The following is an 18,179-nucleotide window of genomic DNA, read 5'->3' on the forward strand; positions in this document are numbered from 1 at the left end:
GCCAGCAGCTGCAGCTCTGCCTCAACCTGGGAACTTCTGTATGTCATACGTATGGCCCTAAAATGAAAAACAAGAGCAAAAAAGATTGTCAGGAGAAGTTCCCGTGGCTAAGCAGGCTGAAGATCCATTGTTGTTGCTGCTGCTGCCTGTGTGTCTGCTGTAGTGCTGGTTCCATCCCTGGCCTGGGAAAAGTGCCATGAGTGCAGCCAAAAAAAAAAAAAAAAAAAAAGATCGTCAGGGTACAAGAGATTCATAAGAACTCAAAGAACCCCTCCACAGATTACTTATTTGCTACAAAAAGAGAAATAATACCTTTACAAGGAAGGGTTTGGGTAGGCATCGCCTTAACCAGATGATCAAATGTAGACACACAAAAATGGAACAGATGGCTACCGTATACCTTCTACATGTTATACTGTAAAAACTCGACTGGGTAACACTCTTCCAAAAAAGTTTCACCTGAATTGAATCCTGAGCATGCAGTCGGACAAATCCAGCCTGTGGGATATTTTTACAAGACAACTGCCTGGACTCTTCAAAAATGTCAGTGCTCTGAAAGATAAAATGGCAAGGAGCTGAGGCTGTCCTAGATCCAAGAAAACACGACAGTTTAAATGTATTTATGATCCTTGATTGGGTCCCTGAATTGAAAAAAAAATGATCATTTTTAGGGCAATTAGAAAAAATATAACGACAGGCTGTGTATTAGATGACAGTATTTTACATCTGTGAAATTCCTGGGGTGTGATATGGGATTATGGTTATATAGGAGAGAAAAGCTGAAGTGTTTATGAATAAACTGACTTGATGTCTGCAACTTAATTTTTGAATGATTTGGCAAAAAAAAATGTAGGGGGGTTGGGCAAGAGAGAAGAGAAAAAGCAAATATGACCAAATGTTACTGGTGAATCTACTGTCCATCTAACTTCCGTGGGATTGAAATTTTTGAAAATAAAAGGTGTGGCTATTTCTTGATTGTACATTGACTGGTGTTGCTTCACAGTCCCATCTGCTCTGATGGCCCCTTTTATGGTGTCTGTAATGTGGCAGCTGTAGTTCATGCCTGCAGATCACTTCAGGCCTTTCATAGCAGCAGCAGGATGACCACACTTCTAAAAGTATGATACTTGAGGAGTTCCTGTCATGGCACAGCAGAAGCGAATCTGACTAGGAACCATGAGGTTGTGAGTTCGATCCCTGGCCTTGCTCAGTGGGATAAGGATCTGGCATTGCTGTGACCAGTGGTGTTGCAAACTTGGCTCGGATCCTGTGTTGCCGTGGCTATGGCTATGGGGTAGGCCAGCTGCTAAAGCTCCCATTCGACCCCTAGGAACCACCATATGCTGCAGGTGTGGCCCTAAAAAGCAAAAAAAAAAAAAAAAAAAAGTGATACTTGATCTTCTGTTTTCCAGATTTCCATAATATGGTTGTACAGCTTGGATAATAGCTAAACCAAATCTACCTTAAATTCTTCTTAAAACATGGCCAGTGGTAATAATTACTTAAGCAATAGGAAAATAGTAAGGTATATGGCAAATGGGAGTTCCCTGGTGGTCTAGCGGTTAGCACTTGGTACTTTCACCACTGCACCCTGGGATCGATCCCTGATCTGGGAACTGAGAGCCCACAGGAAGCTGCTGCATACTTTGGCCAAAATACACACACACACACACACACACACGGAGCAACTGATGTAAGAAGATCATGGGAGTTCCCGACGTGGTGCAGCAGAAATGAACCCGCCTAGGAACCACGAGGTTGTGGGTTCGATTCCTGGCCTCTCTCAGTGGGTTAAGGATCCGGTGTTGCTGTGAGCTGTGGTGTAGATTGCAGACGCGGCTCGGATCTGGTGTTGGTGTGACTGTGGCATAGGCCAGTGGCTACAGCTCTGATTAGACCCCTAACCTGGGAAACTCCATATGCCACAGGAGCGACCCTAAAAAAAAAAAGAGAAGATCATGGCTATGAGCCTGAGTGGTGATGACAATAGTTTATATTTAGTATGTGATTTCTTTTTTTTTTTTTTTTTCTTTGTCTTTTGTTGTTGTTGTTGTTATTGTTGTTGTCGTTGTTGTTGCTATTTCTTGGGCCGCTCCCGCGGCATATGGAGGTTCCCAGGCTAGGGGTGGAATCGGAGCTGTAGCCACCGGCCTACGCCAGAGCCACAGCAACTCGGGATCCGAGCCGCATCTGCAACCTACACCACAGCTCATGGCAACGCCGGATCGTTAACCCACTGAGCAAAGGCAGGGATCGAACCCTCAACCTCATGGTTCCTAGTCGGATTCGTTAACCACTGCGCCACGACGGGAACTCCGTATGTGATTTCTGAGCCAGGCATGATAGTACGTGCTCATTTAACATCGAGTAAAGCCCTGTGAGTTAGGCACTGTGTCATACCAGCTTCACAGTTGCAGAAAGCAAGGCAACACAGAGAGGCGAAGTAGTTTGTTCAAAATGACACATTTGGCAAGTGCAAAGGAAAGTTGGAACCTAAGCATTGTAGCTCCTAAAGCCGCTCTCTTAACCATGAGACCACGTTGCCTGTAGTAGCTCAGCTGATGTTTGGGCTATTACTTGTCTCAGGCTGGACAGTGAGACTTGAGAATCATCCACATGGACTGATGGCCTCTGAGCTCCAGCATGCCTTGCTTGGGTATTCTGGAATATTTGGAAAATAGAGGGAGGCAAAAGCAATTCACAATATTACTCAAACCCTCCTTTTTTTTTTTTTTTTTTTTTTTTTTTTTGCTTTTTAGGGCCACACCTGCAGCATATGGAATTTCCCAATCGAGGGGCCAAATCAGAGCTTCAGCTGCCCGCTACAGCCACAGCCACATGGATCCGAGCTGTGTCTGTGACCTACGCCACAACTCATGACAGCACCGGATCCTTAACCCATTGATCGAGGCCAGGGATCAAACCCGTGTACTCATGGATGCTAGTAACCAGCTGAGCCACAAGAGGATCGCTCTTCTTCTCTTCTCCTCTCTTCCCTTCCCTTTTCTATTTTTTCTTTCTTTTCCTTTTCTTCTCTCTTTTTTTATCTTTTTTCCCCTTCTCCTTTCTCTTTCCCCTTCCCTCCCCCCCTTCCTCACATCCCTGCATCCTTTTTTTCTTGTTTCACTACAGGAAGGTCCTCAGCTCCACGTGCCCGAAGTCGCTGGTAATAATAGGCTAGGTAACCTCGTTTCCGCTTCTCTCTGGTACTCTTTGCCATTCCGCACATTGCTGCCAGATCAAGGGGGCAGCTCAGTGTGATGGTTAAGAGCATGGCCCTGGGCCCAGACTGCCTGCGCTTTTATTGCCATTCTGCCAATTACTGCCTCCTGACCTTGGGCAACATAATATATTTGTTCATCTATAAAGCAGAGAGAATAATAGTAACTAGGCATGAAGGTATTGAGATGATGGAATGAGTCAATACCTGAAAAGCACTTAGAAGTGTGCCTGATACACACTAAGTCTTACATAAGTATTACCTGTGATTATTATTATTATTCAGTCTTCAAAAACACTATATGAATAGAGAAGGTGGGTGCCTTGGTCTTTTTCTGCAGTGTTAATAAAGAACCCTTTTTACAGGAAAACCCTAATAGGAAGGAGATGCATCGCTTGTCCCTGAATTGGATGCCTGCCTCAGCTGATAGGATGACATTAGGTGCCACTATCTTTCTTCCACACAGAAAATCAGTAATAGTGATACAAATAAAATTATCTTATTTTGTACATAACATTGTAAAACCAAAAAGTAAATTTGAGTTCAACTGTGGCTCTTTGATTTATGTAGTTGGCAGTGCCTATAAAGTCTCATACAAGTCAAATCCTATTCTAAATGCAATACAACCCATGCAGTTTTGTGGGGCCTTATAAGTAAATCTATTTGTAAGGTGAAGAATCTCTTTTTTTTTTTTTTTGTCTTTTTAGGGCCTCACCTGCGACATATGGAGGCTCCCAGGCTAGGGGTCCAATTGGAGCTGTAGCCGCTGGCCTATGCCACAGCCACTGCAACGCAGGATCTGAGCTGCATCTGTGACCTATACCACAGTGCATGGCAACACTGGATCCTTCATACACTGAGTGAGGCCAGGGATCGAACCAGCATCCTCATGGATGCTAGTTGGGTTCCTTAACCATTGAACCACAACAGGAGCTCCAGAGAATCTTTTTATAGTGTGAATAATTGCCCCTTATTATGACTGTATGTAAGGGCTTTCCATTTTTCTCAGAGCATGGCACACTCTCCTGATGCTGCAAAGAACCTCCCTAATGACATGTAGGTGTTACTCTGTCCCCGGTCTTGTTACACTCTACAAGGGTTACACATATGCCATTATACAGAACACGTATTTTATGTTCAATGCGCACATAGATAGAGCCACGTGTGTACAGCAGCGTAGTTCTGTGTGATGGTCGTACCTCACCTGGGCTGTCCACCTTAAACTCGGTGACTTACCTGGAGTACCCTGCCCATTAGCATGTGAGAGCATGCTGAGCACTAGCAAGTAAGTGGGATGCTTAGACCTGCTTTTCTTTTCTTTTTCTTTTTTTCTTTTTTTTTTTTTTGGTCTTTTTTTGTCTTTTTGCCATTTCTTGGGCTGCTCCCGTGGCATATGAAGGTTCCCAGGCTAGGGGTCCAGTCGGAGCTGTAGCCACCAGCCTACGCCACAGCCACAGCAACTCAGGACCTGAGTCGCGTCTGCAACCTTCACCACAGCTCACGGCAACGCCGGATCCTTAACCCACTGAGCAAGGCCAGGGATCGAACCTGCAACCTCATGGGTCCTAGTCAGATTCGTTAACCACTGCGCCACAATGGGAACTCCTAGACCTGCTTTTCTAGGTCTAGACAGCCTCCATGACGTTGCCATCCAGACTTAGAAATGGCATCAGGGCTGTGGGAGGCAAGGGAAAGGGACAGCAAGACCCTGGGCGGAGCAATGGGGAGTGGTGATGCCCATGCTCAGGTGTGGGCTGCGAGAGGCTGCCTCCGGAGCGTGCTCCGAAGGATAACTTGAACAGATTCTTTAACTTAGCCCCGACCTGCTGGAGGGCAGTTTGCTTAGAAGATGGGAAGCTGAACTGTAGAGAAAAGGAAGTGGAAAGGTGAGAGCCTGGGAGAGAAGAGTATCCCAAGAAGGTGAAGGAGCCAAGATGTGGGGGTGGGGCAGGTTAGTATTTATTTTAGTTGGGATGCCTCTAATCATAGCAAATATTAGAAGCCCAGCCCAAACTGCCTGACACAATAACAGACTTTATTGGCCCAGGTTACTGGGATGTCCAGGGTTTCAGGCATGGCTTGACCTATATGTTCAGCTTTCCTCAGGGCTCTGACTTGTGTGTTAGTCTTGTGCCGCAGACCCACTCTGCCCGTGTGCCAGGGAAGATGAGCACCACCAGCCAGAGTTTCCAGTTCTCCCAGCTTTAGGCTTTTTTCTTCCAGCATTCCTCCATCAGTCCTGGGGGAGGACGCAGATTAGTTAGTTCTGTCTAGGTCAGTGGGACCACCCTGGTTGTTGGTGGTCATCCAGATGGAGCACCAGGATTTATGTTTAAAGTCTTACCGGGAGTTCCCGTTGAGGCTCAGCAGAAACGGACCCCACTAGTATACATGAGGACTTGAGTTTGATCCCTGGCCTCGCTTAGTGGGTTAAGGATCTGGCATTGCTGTGAGCTGTGGTATAGGTTGAAGATGCGGCTCGGATCCGGAGTTGCTGTAGCTGTAGTATAGACTGACAGCTGTAGCCCCAATTTGACCCCTCGCCTGGGAACTTCCATATGCCACAGGTGCAGCCCTAGAAAGCAAAACAATTTAAAAAATCAAAAAGTCAAAAAAAAAAAAAAAAAAAAAAAAGGAGTTCCCATCGTGGCGCAGTGGTTAACGAATCCAACTAGGAACCATGAGGTTGCGGGTTCTGTCCCTGCCCTTGCTCAGTGGGTTGACGATCCGGCGTTGCCGTGAGCTGTGGTGTAGGTTGCAGACGCGGCTCGGATCCCGCGTTGCTGTGGCTCTGGCGTAGGCTGGCGGCTACAGCTCCGATTAGACCCCTAGCCTGGGAACCTCCATGTGCCGCAGGAGCGGCCCAAGAAATAGCAAAAAAAAAAAAAAAAAAAAGTCTTACCTCCTCCTCACCGCCAGATACACAGAATGGAAAGAAGTCCTCTAAAAGCACTAGCAGAAAGTGCATAGATATAGTCCTGGGTAGGCAAAATCAAGTGCTCTCACAGGGCTCTCGGGCATCTGCCACCTCAGTAATCGTGCAGTTATGCCTGGAAGTCACATCATTAGAGAATGCATAGGTGGAGCAGCCACCTTTTGTTCTGTCTTGTATCTATTGGGGTGGTTCTGACTACAAGTAAAGGAACACCCCGACTAAAATTGCCTGACAATAAGGGCACTCATCTTTTTTTTTTTTTTTTTTTTTTTTTTTTTGTCTTTTTGCCATTTTCTTGGGCCGAACCCATGGCATATGGAGGTTCCCAGTCTAGGGGGTCCAATCGGAGCTGTAGCTGCCAGCCCACGCCAGAGCCACAGCCACACGGAATCCAAGCCGCGTCTGCGACCTACACCACAGCTCACGGCAACGCTGGATCCTTAAACCCACTGAGTGAGGCCAGGGATCGAACCCGCAACCTCATGGTTCCTAGTCGGATTCGTTAACCACTGAGCCGCGACGGGAACTCCAAGGGCACTCATCTTAACATAACAAGTTATCTGAAGTGGAGGCAGTTCCAGAGTTGGTTGTCATTTGTTCAGTGATGTTAAAAACCTGAGATCTTTCTAACTTCCTGCTCTGCCTTCCTCAGCACTTTGGATTGGATTTTTAAGCTGGTTGCCTGATATCCCAAAGATGGCTGCCACAATCCCTAGCAAACTGGAATGACACTTGATGGAGTCTACAAGCAGTAAAAAAAAAAAAAAAAAAAAAAAAAAAGCTTCTGTCCTGTGTCTCTTTTAAAGACAAATCAAGGAGTTCCTGTCGTGGCCGAGGGGTTAACAAACCTGACTAGCATTCACATGGACACCAGTTCGATCCCTGACCTTGCTCAGTGGGTTGAGGATCCAGCATTGCCCTGAGCTGTAGTGTAGATCGTAGACGGCAGCTCAGATCTCGCATCGCTATGGCTGCTACAGTTCTGATTCGACCCCTGGCCTGGGAACTTCCCTATGCTACAAGTGTGGCCCTAAAAAGACAAAAAAGACCAAAAAAAAAAAAGAAAGAAAGAAAAAGGACCAATCAAAACCTCCACAGAACTGCTCACTGATCTCAGCTTGCATCTCGCCCGGCTAGAGTTATATCAGGAAAGTGAGACCACTACGTTGGTTTGCCAAGTGATAGCCACCTGCTGTGGTTGGGGATGGGCCCTGGTTCCCCGAAAGTCATGGCCAAGGAAAGGTAGAGAAAGAAAGTTGGGGTTCTGTTAGTAAGAAGGGGATGGGCCACCAGGTGGGCAAAACACCAACTGCACTCCCATTCAAGAAGCCTCAGCGGTATGCAGTATTGATCAGGATGCGGGGCCAGTGCAAAAGTGTCGTGTGAAAAGAGAACGTGACGGGGTGACTGTCATTTCACCTGCTATACTGATTTAGAACCAAATCCAGCCACTGTCATGAATCATTTGGAGAGTTTTACAGTAAAACTCAGTAATTTCACCAGTTAGACACTTCAACTTCTTTCCCTCCGACTTTGCAGCTCCTTTCCCTTCCCCATTCTCTTTTAATTTTCTGATCAGCTCATTCTTTCTTCTCAGATTGCCAGTGATGGCTCCCCTGCCAACTCCCCCTCCCCCGCACCCCGGATTCCATTAGAAAGAAATCATTCCCCAACTTAGCAGGGCTTGGTTTCTGAGCTGCACTTTAGCATTCTGCTGAAGAGGTTGTCTGCTATCAGTTCTGCCATTGGTAGGCCTTAACCACAAATTCCAAGGCAGTGTCACTTGAGCTGTAGGAGAAACATGGCCCCCCAACCTTGTAACTGACACTGGAAATTCAGGTGCCTTCTCTGGCTGCTGTTTAATGGCAACCTCATGACGTGCTGAGCCGACTCAATTCGTGATTTGAGCGCAAGCAGGGAGATGGTGGCACTGCCTGAGCATCCTGAGCTGTCAGAGCTCCCTGCTGATGAACACTATGGTGTGGACCAGAGCAAGGCCAACAAGGGTTTGTTTGATTGTGGTTTTTTTGCTTTTTTTTTTTTTTTTTTACGTTTTCTTTCCTTTTCCCATTTGTAAAAGAAATGATAAAACTCATTCTTAAAACTGAAACAAATATATGACACAAAGTGAAAATCCTTCACAGCTCATTAACCCACAGAGGAAAGGGCATTCCTATTTTCTAGTTTTCTTTTCGATGCACTTAAATTATCATTGTTTCATAAAAATGGACCGTGTTTTTCAGCTTGATTTTTTTAAACTTAGTATCTTTTGGACATCTTTCTCTGTCACTGTGTTCTTTCTAATGGTACACTTATTAAAATTATCTAGATTTACTGTGCTTTAAATTTAACCAGTCTCCTGGTGTTGGGCATTTGGGTGATTTCCAGTTTTTCCTTACTGTAAACTTTCAGTGACCATCCTTGTATATGTATGTCTTTGCACTCTTGCTTGAGTATTTCTGTGGGATAAATTCCTAGAAGTCGGATGGCTAGGTTAAGGAAAATGAACGTTTTACATGTTAACAGTCACTGCAGATGAATGATTATATTATTATAATAATTCTATTGTGGTCATCCATAAGTATTATAATTGTTTTCAACGAACAATAGACTGATTGTTATGTAAAATTTTTTTTTTATAGCAACAGAGTACTCTTCTGAGTCCTTGAGAATAGGTCCCCTTTCTTAGGTTACTTGGCTGGAGGGAGACTGTTAATGCATGTTAAATGCAAGCATGTGGGGTTAGGAAAATGAGCAAGCCCTTGTGCGGTTCTCATACAGTGTAGATTTAGCACAGGAACTCATCCATCAGGCTTCCTGTCTCTCTCTGGAAGTGGTGAGGGGCACAGCCCACCGCCTGAAGTCAGAGACTTTTCCAGATAATGACAGCAGATCAAGTTTTACTAAGGAATCCCAATGAATTGTGGCGTTTTCTAGAGTGTTGCCTCTTCCTACCTGTCCTAAAGTTAAAATTACACATGGAGTTCAGTCTTTTCCTGTTGAGACCTTTTTTTTTTTTTTTTTTTTTTTTTGTACTTGCTTTTTTATAGTTAAAAGTAAGTAAATAAAACAGTCTCTGTTGAGCCCCAGGCTCTCCTGGGGACTTCCATTCTTTTGTGTAACCTCCCCAGTAGGCAGCTCAGTGATACTGATACTGATCCTGATACTGCCATTTTTCAGATGAGGAAATGGGCTCAGAGAGGTGGCGGGCCTTGGAGAATTTCCTGCAGCTGATGAGTGGCAGGAGCCAGTCTCCAGGGACGCTCTTACCAGCACTGGTTTGCCTGCTATAGCCTCTGAGCCTCCAAGGATCCATTTTAAATGAAGAGCGACCTTGAGGGAAAGGAGCACTTTTTAATCGGTTGTATTTTTTATTTCTTCTTTAAGTACCAGCTACACGCCAAGGACGCTGTCAGATGGTGCTTAAGCCGTGTGGAACAAACAGATAGGATCCCTGTCCTTAGGCAGTGGAGAGAGACCCCCAAAACACAGGCAAATAAATATTTGATTCCATAAGGTCATAGAACAGAAAAGCTCAGGATTCTCCAAAAGAGTAAGGCGGTGGACTCCTTTTAGATTGTGGAGTCAGCAAGGACAGAACTGAAAGGCAACGAGACTTTTCAGCAGAGGGGACAGCATGTGTAGGTCCCTGAGGAGAGAAAGAGCTTGAGGAAAATGAGGAACTGGAGGGAGGGAGGGAGGGAGGTAGAAGAAAGGGCTCAGGAAAAGCCGGAGGCTGCGCAGGCATGGGAAGGTGCTGGGCTTTGCACTTGCACTTGGACTCAAAGTTGAGATGAAAAGCCTGGGCATGATTCTAAGGGCAGTGGAGAGCTCCGAATGCATTTTAAGGAAGAAGGGAACATGACCAATTTGGGGAGTGAAAATACTTTATTTTTTTTTTTTTTTTTTTTTTTTTAATTTTTTTTTTTTTTTTTTCTTTTTTGTCTTTTTGTCTTTTGTCTTTTGTTGTTGTTGTTGTTGTTGTTGCTATCTCTTGGGCCGCTCCCGCGGCATATGGAGGTTCCCAGGCTAGGGGTTGAATCGGAGCTGTAGCCACCGGCCTACGCCAGAGCCACAGCAACGCGGGATCCGAGCCGCGTCTGCGACCTACACCACAGCTCACGGCAACGCCGGATCGTTAACCCACTGAGCAAGGGCAGGGACCAAACCCTCGACCTCATGGTTCCTAGTCGGATTCGTTAACCACTGCGCCACGACGGGAACTCCTGAAAATACTTTAAAAAAAAATAAATTAAGACGTGTTTGGATCTGAAGTGTTTTGAGATTTTCTGCCTGCATCATTAGCGTGGCTGTTCCCCAGAAAGTGCTGGGGCCGTGGCAGTACTTGGAGAGCTGCGTTCTGATCCTGGGGATCTTACTTAATTCGAAATAATTCCCCCCCCCCGCCCCCGCCCCGGCCTGCCTCTGCGAAGGCTCTCCAGCCCAGGGAGCAGACATCTCTCTCTCTCTCTCAGGGGTGTCAGCAGCCTCTTCATACCTGTGCCCAACAACCCACCAGAGGGCTCTCTTCTTCCAGATCCAGGAGGTAGGTCGGGCCTCAATTCCTCATCCCTGCTCTGCAGGTGAGTGAGGGAAGTCAGAAAGATTGAATGAGGCATTTAGAACGTGTCCCCAGGTGTGAGATGTTGCTAGGCTGCAGTTCCGTTTCTCATCAGCGGCTTACCTGGCCTGCTTCTCTCTAGATGTCCCAAGTGTGTGCGATCTTAATATCGTGGCCTCAAGTAGAGTATTCTGAGAAGAGATGCTCCATCATTACCAATGAGAGCTGTCGAGCTCTCTTGTTTCCTGGTTCCATTGCCCCAGTCAGCTTAACTGAAGCCAAATGGAGCTGCCTGGTTATATTAATATCATTTTTCTTCCTTATACTCCTTTTGCTTTTCCTGACATTTTCTTTCCCTCAGCCTGATTTATCCCCTTTTCTAGTTGCTATGGATCTGTAAAATATTTTCCCTTTCATCTGTTACTAATACTGACCAACCATAAGGCACAACAATCTCTGATTTCTCGGCGCTTTCCTAAGATTTTAGATTAATGGTTGAGAGATTGTGTTTCTACTCCACTGCAGTAAAACAGATCAGCCCCTCAGAAATGATCTTCTGGCCTAAAATTTAAGTGGTTTGCATGTAAATTATCACCTATCCAATATCTAACTCTATAGAGTTTTTTTGAGGGACGACTCAAATCCAAAAAACAGAAGTTGGTGAAGTACAGCCTGCAGGTCAAATCCTGATAGACACCTGTTTTTGCAAATAAAATTTTATTGGACCACAGACACACGAGTTACATGTTATCTAGGCTTTTTGTGTCTGTGCTGCAGCAGCAGAGTTGAATAGTTGTATCAGAGACTCTATGTCCCTCAAAGCCTAAAATATTTGATAGCTGGCCTTTCACTGGAAAAGTCAGCCGACTTCTGACTTAGAGAGCATTTTCCACTTCTGATAACTACCCAAGTGGAGAGGTGGCTGTCTTTGTCTGTGTGATAGATCCAGAGGTCCTCTGAAATGAATCGCCTTAGCTGGGGCCTGTGCCCTGGTCCATGACAGAAGGATCACAGCACCTAGAGCTTTGTTGGGGGAGGGGGGAATGCATTTCCTACTGAGCTGCTGCACGATTTGAGGCAAATTCCTTTATCTTCCACGAGTCTGTATTTACTTGGAGAACTGCATGAAAGGCTCTGAGCTTCTTTGTGGAAAGGAGTTATTTGATAACAGCTGTTAAGCTAGGACATTAGTTCTCAGCCTAGTTCTCTTTTCTGGCCCCCTGTTGAGTCTTATTTGGTTGGCTCTTCAGCAGAATGTGGCTGCTTTGTCTCTAGCACCTGCATTTCAAGGATGCTCCCTGCAGGGAGCAGTGAAGGCCTCTGGTAAATAGAGCAGCCGAAGAGTTAGGAGTAGACCCAGCACCTTTATAGGAGATAAAGCCCGTTTGGTGACTGGAAATGGCTCATGATAAAACGTTCAATGAAGAAGGCTGGAGAAAAGCACTAATCGGGGCAGGAGCCCTAGAGATAGGCTGCCACTTGGGCCATGTGGGACCTGTAGGACCTGTGGCATTTGGGTCAAAACTGAACATCTTGGGAGTTCCTGTCATGGCTCAGTGGAGATGAATCTGACTAGCATCCATGAAGACACAGGTTCGATCCCTGGCCCTGGCCTCATGCAGTGGGTTAAGGATCCGGCATTGTGGTGAGCTATGGTGTAGGTCACAGACATAGCTTGGATCTGGCATTGATGTGGCGTAGGCCAGTGGCCACAGCTCTGATTCCACCCCTAGGCTGGGAACCTCCATATGCTGCTGGTGCTGCCCTAAAAAGACAAAAAAAAAAAAAAAAAGAAAAAAAGACTTGGCTGCTTCATTTGTGAAATGGAGTAATCAGGATATCTACTTCATAATAATGTGAGTGTCCCTAGGACAGCACCGGGCCTAATACACGGAAGCAATTAATATTTTTTATGTTGTCATTTAAGAAGCACTTGCAGGGAGTTCCTGTCATGGCTCAGAAGTTAACAAACTCAACTAGCATCCATGAGGACACAGGTTCAATCCCTGGCCTCGCTCAGTGGGTTAAGGATCCGGCATTGCCATGAGCTGTGGTGTAGGTTGCAGACTCGGCCAGATCCCGTGTTGCTATGGCTGTGGTGTAGCCCAGTGGCTGCAGCTCTGATTCAACCCCTAGCCTGGGACCCTCCATATGCCGAGGGAGCAGCCCAAGAAATGGCAAAAGGACCAAAAAAAAAAAAAAAAGAAGAGGAAGAAGCACTTGCAGAAAAAAAGGAAATAGGCTTAAAAGAAAAAAAAAAAAAAAAGCAGGATATTATATCTCTAAATAGAACTGGGTCCTAATCCTGTTAACAGTATGTAGCCATCCGCATAGACACCTGGAGGCGACACATGAAGATAACCACAAAGCCCATCTTTGGTCATTGGGGTTATGAGTCACTGACATTTTCCTTTTGGTGCCTTTCTGCCAGTTTAGAATTTTCTGCACAAACATGAATTTTATTATCAGAAAAGAAGGACCAAAAGGATAACTATGACTAAATTTTTCAAAGAACTTCCCAGAGAACAGAACGTGAACCCTGAGAAGCAGTCCCAGGCCAGAACCATGGGACAAGTCACCACCCTAGGTTGTGCTTCCTTCTGCAATTACTGGAATAGCTTTGACTTGCTATTTCTTACAGTTTCTTTCTTCCTTCCTTCCTTTCTTCCTTTCTTTCTTCCTTCCTTCCTTTTTTTTTTTTTTGTTTTTTGTTTTTTGTCTTTTTGCTATTTCTTGGGCCGCTCCCACGGCACATGGAGGTTCCCAGGCTAGCGGTCGAATCGGAGCTGTAGCTGCTGGCCTACGCCACAGCCACAGCAACACGGGAACCTACACCACAGCTCACGGCAAGGCCAGATCGTTAACCCACTGAGCAAGGGCAGGGACCGAACCCGCAACCTCATGGTTCCTAGTTGGATTCGTTAACCACTGTGCCACCACGGGAACTCCTCTTTCTCTCTTTCTTTCTTTTCTTTCTTTCTTTCTTTTCCCTTCCTTCCTTCCTTCCTTCCTTCCTTCCTTTTGCTTTTTGGGGCTGAAACTGCAGCATATGGAAGTTCTCAGACTAGGAGTCAAATCAGAATTGTAGCTACCAGCCTACATCACAGCTCCAATGCCAGATCCTTAACCCACTGAGCGAGGCCAGGGATCAAACCTATGTCCCCATGGATCCTGGTCGGGTTCGTTACTGCTGTGCCACAACAGGAACTCCCTTGCTCAATTTTTTAATAGCTCTCTCTGTGGGAAATAAATGCTTCTCCTAAGCCAGACACAGCTCTGCTCTGGCCCCTCTGGCATTGGGTCTCCATAGTCAGGCCTGTCTTCTTGACTTTCAGAGAGACGTGTGACAGGCTTGTTTGGTTTCTCTCCAGGACTCAGGGACCAGGCAACTGGCCTGTTCTTCCCTGTGCAGCTCTGATAATGTTCCAGAAGTATTTCTGACTCCTTGCAGAGCCCTTCTCCAGGCACATGACAATTGAAACTGGAATCATAGGACGAAAAGAGAAAAGAACTTGGGTGCTTTTTCAGGAGAGGTTGCAGCAAACCTAGGGCATGGTTGTTTTGCTGGCAAACTGGCATGGGGCCTCCAAAACGGCAGTCAGTGGCTGTCCTCAGCCTTGTCCAGCTTGGCCCAGTGGAAGCTGCAACCCGGGACACTGCACTGGCACAGGGCGGGTGTTTCTGGGACAGGTGCAATCCAGTGTCTGTGGTTTCCTGAGCCCCGCTCCTAGCTGTAACAGTTCCTCTTTGGGTTTGAAGCTTTAGGGAGAACAGGACACTTATCAACTTCCTGGGCTGACTGGGCATATCTGGGTCCCCACCTGCACTGGCCAGCCTGGTGACCCGAACACAGAAGGCCATTGTCCTATGCCTCTCTTTACTGGGCCACTCAGGTCACACATGCATTGTTATCTGTCTTGGCTAAGGCACTTTTATTCCTCCAAACAAAAAATAACGTTATTGTTTTTCCAGTTGAAAAAATGTTTTTAAAAAATGTAAGCAATGTGGAAAATGTGAAAAAAGTAAGTCACAACCATGGGTAGAGTGGGCATGCATTTTTACTTTAAAAAATATGAAAAAAGTATTAATTTGATGATATATATATAAGAAAAGAGTGTTTCATTTTTCAGTTTATACACTTGTCTGTTGTTTGAATTTCTTATAAAAAGCCTATATTACTGGGGGATGTGCCTATATTACTGTGGGATGGAAATCCTATGAAATCAGATTGTTATGATCATTATACAACTACAGATGTGATAAATTCATTTGAGTAATAAAAAAAATGGGAAAAAAAAGAATTAAAAAAAAGCCTATATTACTTTGTAGTCTAATTAAGGATATAATCAAAAATGAAAAATATAATTGAAAATGAAAAATATAATAAAAATCTCTATTACTTTGTAATTTAATTAAAGATATAATCAAAAATGAAAAATATAATCGAAAATGAAAAAATAATAAAAAGCCTATATTACTTTGTAATTTAACTAAGGATATAATAGAAAATGAAAAATATAATCGAAACTGAAAAATGAACCTTTGTCCCAGCGCTGTCAGCAGTGTCTCTACAGCGCTAGGATGAAGGTTCACTCCCTGGCCTGGCACAGTGGGTTAAAGATCCAGCGTTGCCACAGCTGCAGCATAGATCACAACTGTGACGTGGATCTGATCCTGGCTCGGGAACTCCATGTGCCATGGGGCAACCAAAAAAGAAAAATAAATAAATAAATTTTTTAAAAAAGAAAATGAGAAGTAAACAGTATCAAATCTCAGCCCCTGAGACATCCACTCTTAATATTTGGTGACATCATTCTAGAGAGATGTCTCTTCACATAAAAAGAATTACAGTTTTATTGACAATACTGTATATATTAGCATGCTTTCTTTTTTTCTTTCTTTTCTTTTTTTTTTTTTTTGCCTTTTAGGGCTGCACCTGCAGCATGTGGAGGTTCCCAGGCCAGGGGTCCAATAGGAGCTACAGCTGCTGTCCTACCCCACAGCCCCAGCAATGTCAGATCTGAGCCGCATCTGCGACCTACACCAGAGCTCCTGGCAACACCAGATCCTTAACCCACTGAGCGAGGCCAGGAATTGAACCTGCAACCTCATGGTTCCTACTCAGATTCGTTTCCATTGCACCATGACAGGAACTCCAGCATGTTTTCTTCACTAGCATTATGTCACAGTCTTTCTAAGTGCATAGCGATCAGTAGCTGTGTTTGTAAAGGTTGTACAGTGTTCCATTTTATGATAGTGAAAGGAAAATGCACTATTTTCCTCTTATTACTCTACTTATGTGACTAGTTGTGTGGGTTTTTCCACTCTAAGCAACTCTCCAATTTTCTGCAGACCCCCAACTAGGTGTCCTACTATTCAGTTCAGTTCTTCATCCTCTTTTTTTTCACTTACTGAATATTTATTGAGTACCTGCTGAATGCCAGAAAAAAGGAACAGAAACTGTCCAGAACTACTTCTAACTCTTTCAGCAATGCCTGAGTCCTTAGCATAAAAATGCCCAGTCTGCTGATAGAGAATCCATTCATTCTTGGAAAGTTCCCAGGCCAGGGGTCAAATCAGAGCTTCAGCTGCCAGCCTACACCACAGCCACAGCAACGCCAGATCCTTAACCCACTGAGCGAGGCCATGGGTTGAACCCGCTCCTCATGATACTAGTTGGGTTCATTACTGCTGAGCCACAGGAGGAACTCCTATTGGTTAATCTTAATGTACAGTTTTCTCAAGTGTACTTTTCAAAAATCACATAATGCTATAGACCATGAAATACTCCAAAGATTGTCTGAAGGAGGAGGGGAATCACCATTGCTTTTATCTCTGCGTGACAAAGCAGCAGCCAGTGGAGTAAAACCCTTCCTTTGGGTGGCAGTGGAACAGTTTGATACTTGATTGCCAGATGTCCATTTTCAGAAGAAGCCAAAGCAGTGGGATATAAAACACGGCAAGCTATGCCAATCAGTGAACTTCTCAGAACACAATTTTCCCGGCTTATATTACCTGAATACAAAGCATCTGTTACAAGAAGCTTATAAGCAACTATTGTAGCAAAAATGGAAGCATAGTCAATGATGCACATGTCTTCAAACCATCATGTTTAACCTTGAAGCAATGTCTGAAAATTAAATTTGCCAACATTCCAGAGAAACTAGCTGTTGTTCCAAAGGTCACTGTTCCATATATAGTTAAAGTCTTTTCTAAGATAGTCAAGTTTTTTTTCTGTAATTTCGATGACCTTTGGTTTTCTGAGTTTTGCATCTCCTAAAGAAGGACTGGACTGACCATGTGTGTATGTTGGCATCTTGGTGTCCTTGGGCACGTCCCCAGCTCCCACCGGCCCCACACCTGCAGCCCCCAGGTCAGCCCCAACCTCACGTCTGAGCGCCAACATTTTGGTGACTCCTTTTTTTTTTTTTTTTTTTAAAGATCTAACTGGCTCTATTCAATGATTCATGAATTGGGCTGCATCCCATCTAGTAAATAAAGGCATGCTCCCAGTTCTGACACTCTTTACCTGGAGTTAGCATCAGATCCCACAAGTAAGGGCTCAGTCTCATAAGACTGCTCCCACTTCAGACACCAGGCACAAGTCCCAGGTTGTCAGCTGTCCTTCTGACCAACTGTCTATAAATTGAGATTCCCATGACCCTCTTCTAGGGTTTGATAATTTGCTGTAACAGCTCACAGAACTCAGATGACTGGCTTATTATAACAGGATACAACTCAGTTGCAGCATTATTTACGACATGGAAGCAACCTAAGTGTCCATCGGTAGATGAATAAGTGAAGAAAATGTGGTGCATATGTACAGTGAAGTGTTGTTCAGCCATAAAAAGGGAAGAAATCTTGCCATTTGCAATAACATGGGTGGATCTTGAGAATATTATAAGAGAACTATATCAGATGGTAGGATCTCACTTATATATGGAACCAGCCCCCTACCCCCCAAAAAAAACCACTCACAGATGCAGAGAACATATTAGTAACTGTTGGAGGCAGGGGTTTGAAGAATGGGTGAAATGGGTCAAGGTGGTCAGAAGGTACAAACTTCCAGTTATAAAATAAGGGAGTTCCCTTCATGGCACAGTGGAAACGAATCCGACTAGGAACCATCAGGACACGGATTTGATCCCTGGCCTCACTCAGTAGATTGAGGATCCGGCGTTGCCGTGAGCTGTGGTGTAGGCCGGCAGCTGTAGCTCCAATTGGACCCCTAGCCTGAGAACCTCCATATGCCGTGGGTGTGGCCCTTAAAAGCAAAAAAATAAAAAATAAGTCATGGGGGTATATTATACAACATGGTAACTATAGTTAATAATACTGTATATTTGAAAGTTGTTAAAAGAGGAGATATTAAACGTTCTCATCAGAAGAAAAACAAATTTTGTTACAATGTATGGTGATGGGTGATATTAACTGGACTTAATGTGATCATTTTGTAATATATA

General features: G+C 44.7%; 2 protein-coding genes and 1 pseudogene across 6 annotated transcripts in view; 1 reads left to right on the plus strand and 2 right to left on the minus strand.

The window, feature by feature from the left end:
• The window catches only part of PCGF6 (polycomb group ring finger 6), a 1,082,924-nt gene that overhangs the window by 343,556 nt on the left and 721,189 nt on the right, over positions 1 to 18,179 (minus strand). The gene's annotated exons all lie outside the window — the stretch shown is intronic.
• SUFU (SUFU negative regulator of hedgehog signaling) overlaps positions 1 to 18,179 on the plus strand; it is a 127,477-nt gene that overhangs the window by 47,105 nt on the left and 62,193 nt on the right. The window lies entirely within an intron of this gene.
• Positions 16,441 to 17,122, minus strand: LOC100738685 (complex I assembly factor TMEM126B, mitochondrial pseudogene; annotated as a pseudogene).

The sequence above is a fragment of the Sus scrofa genome, chromosome 14 (assembly GCF_054392235.1).
Source record: "Sus scrofa isolate SSC_HxYL_T2T_F1_AM1 chromosome 14, Sscrofa_HxYL_maternal_Yorkshire_Landrace_v2.0, whole genome shotgun sequence".
NCBI lineage: Eukaryota > Metazoa > Chordata > Mammalia > Artiodactyla > Suidae > Sus > Sus scrofa.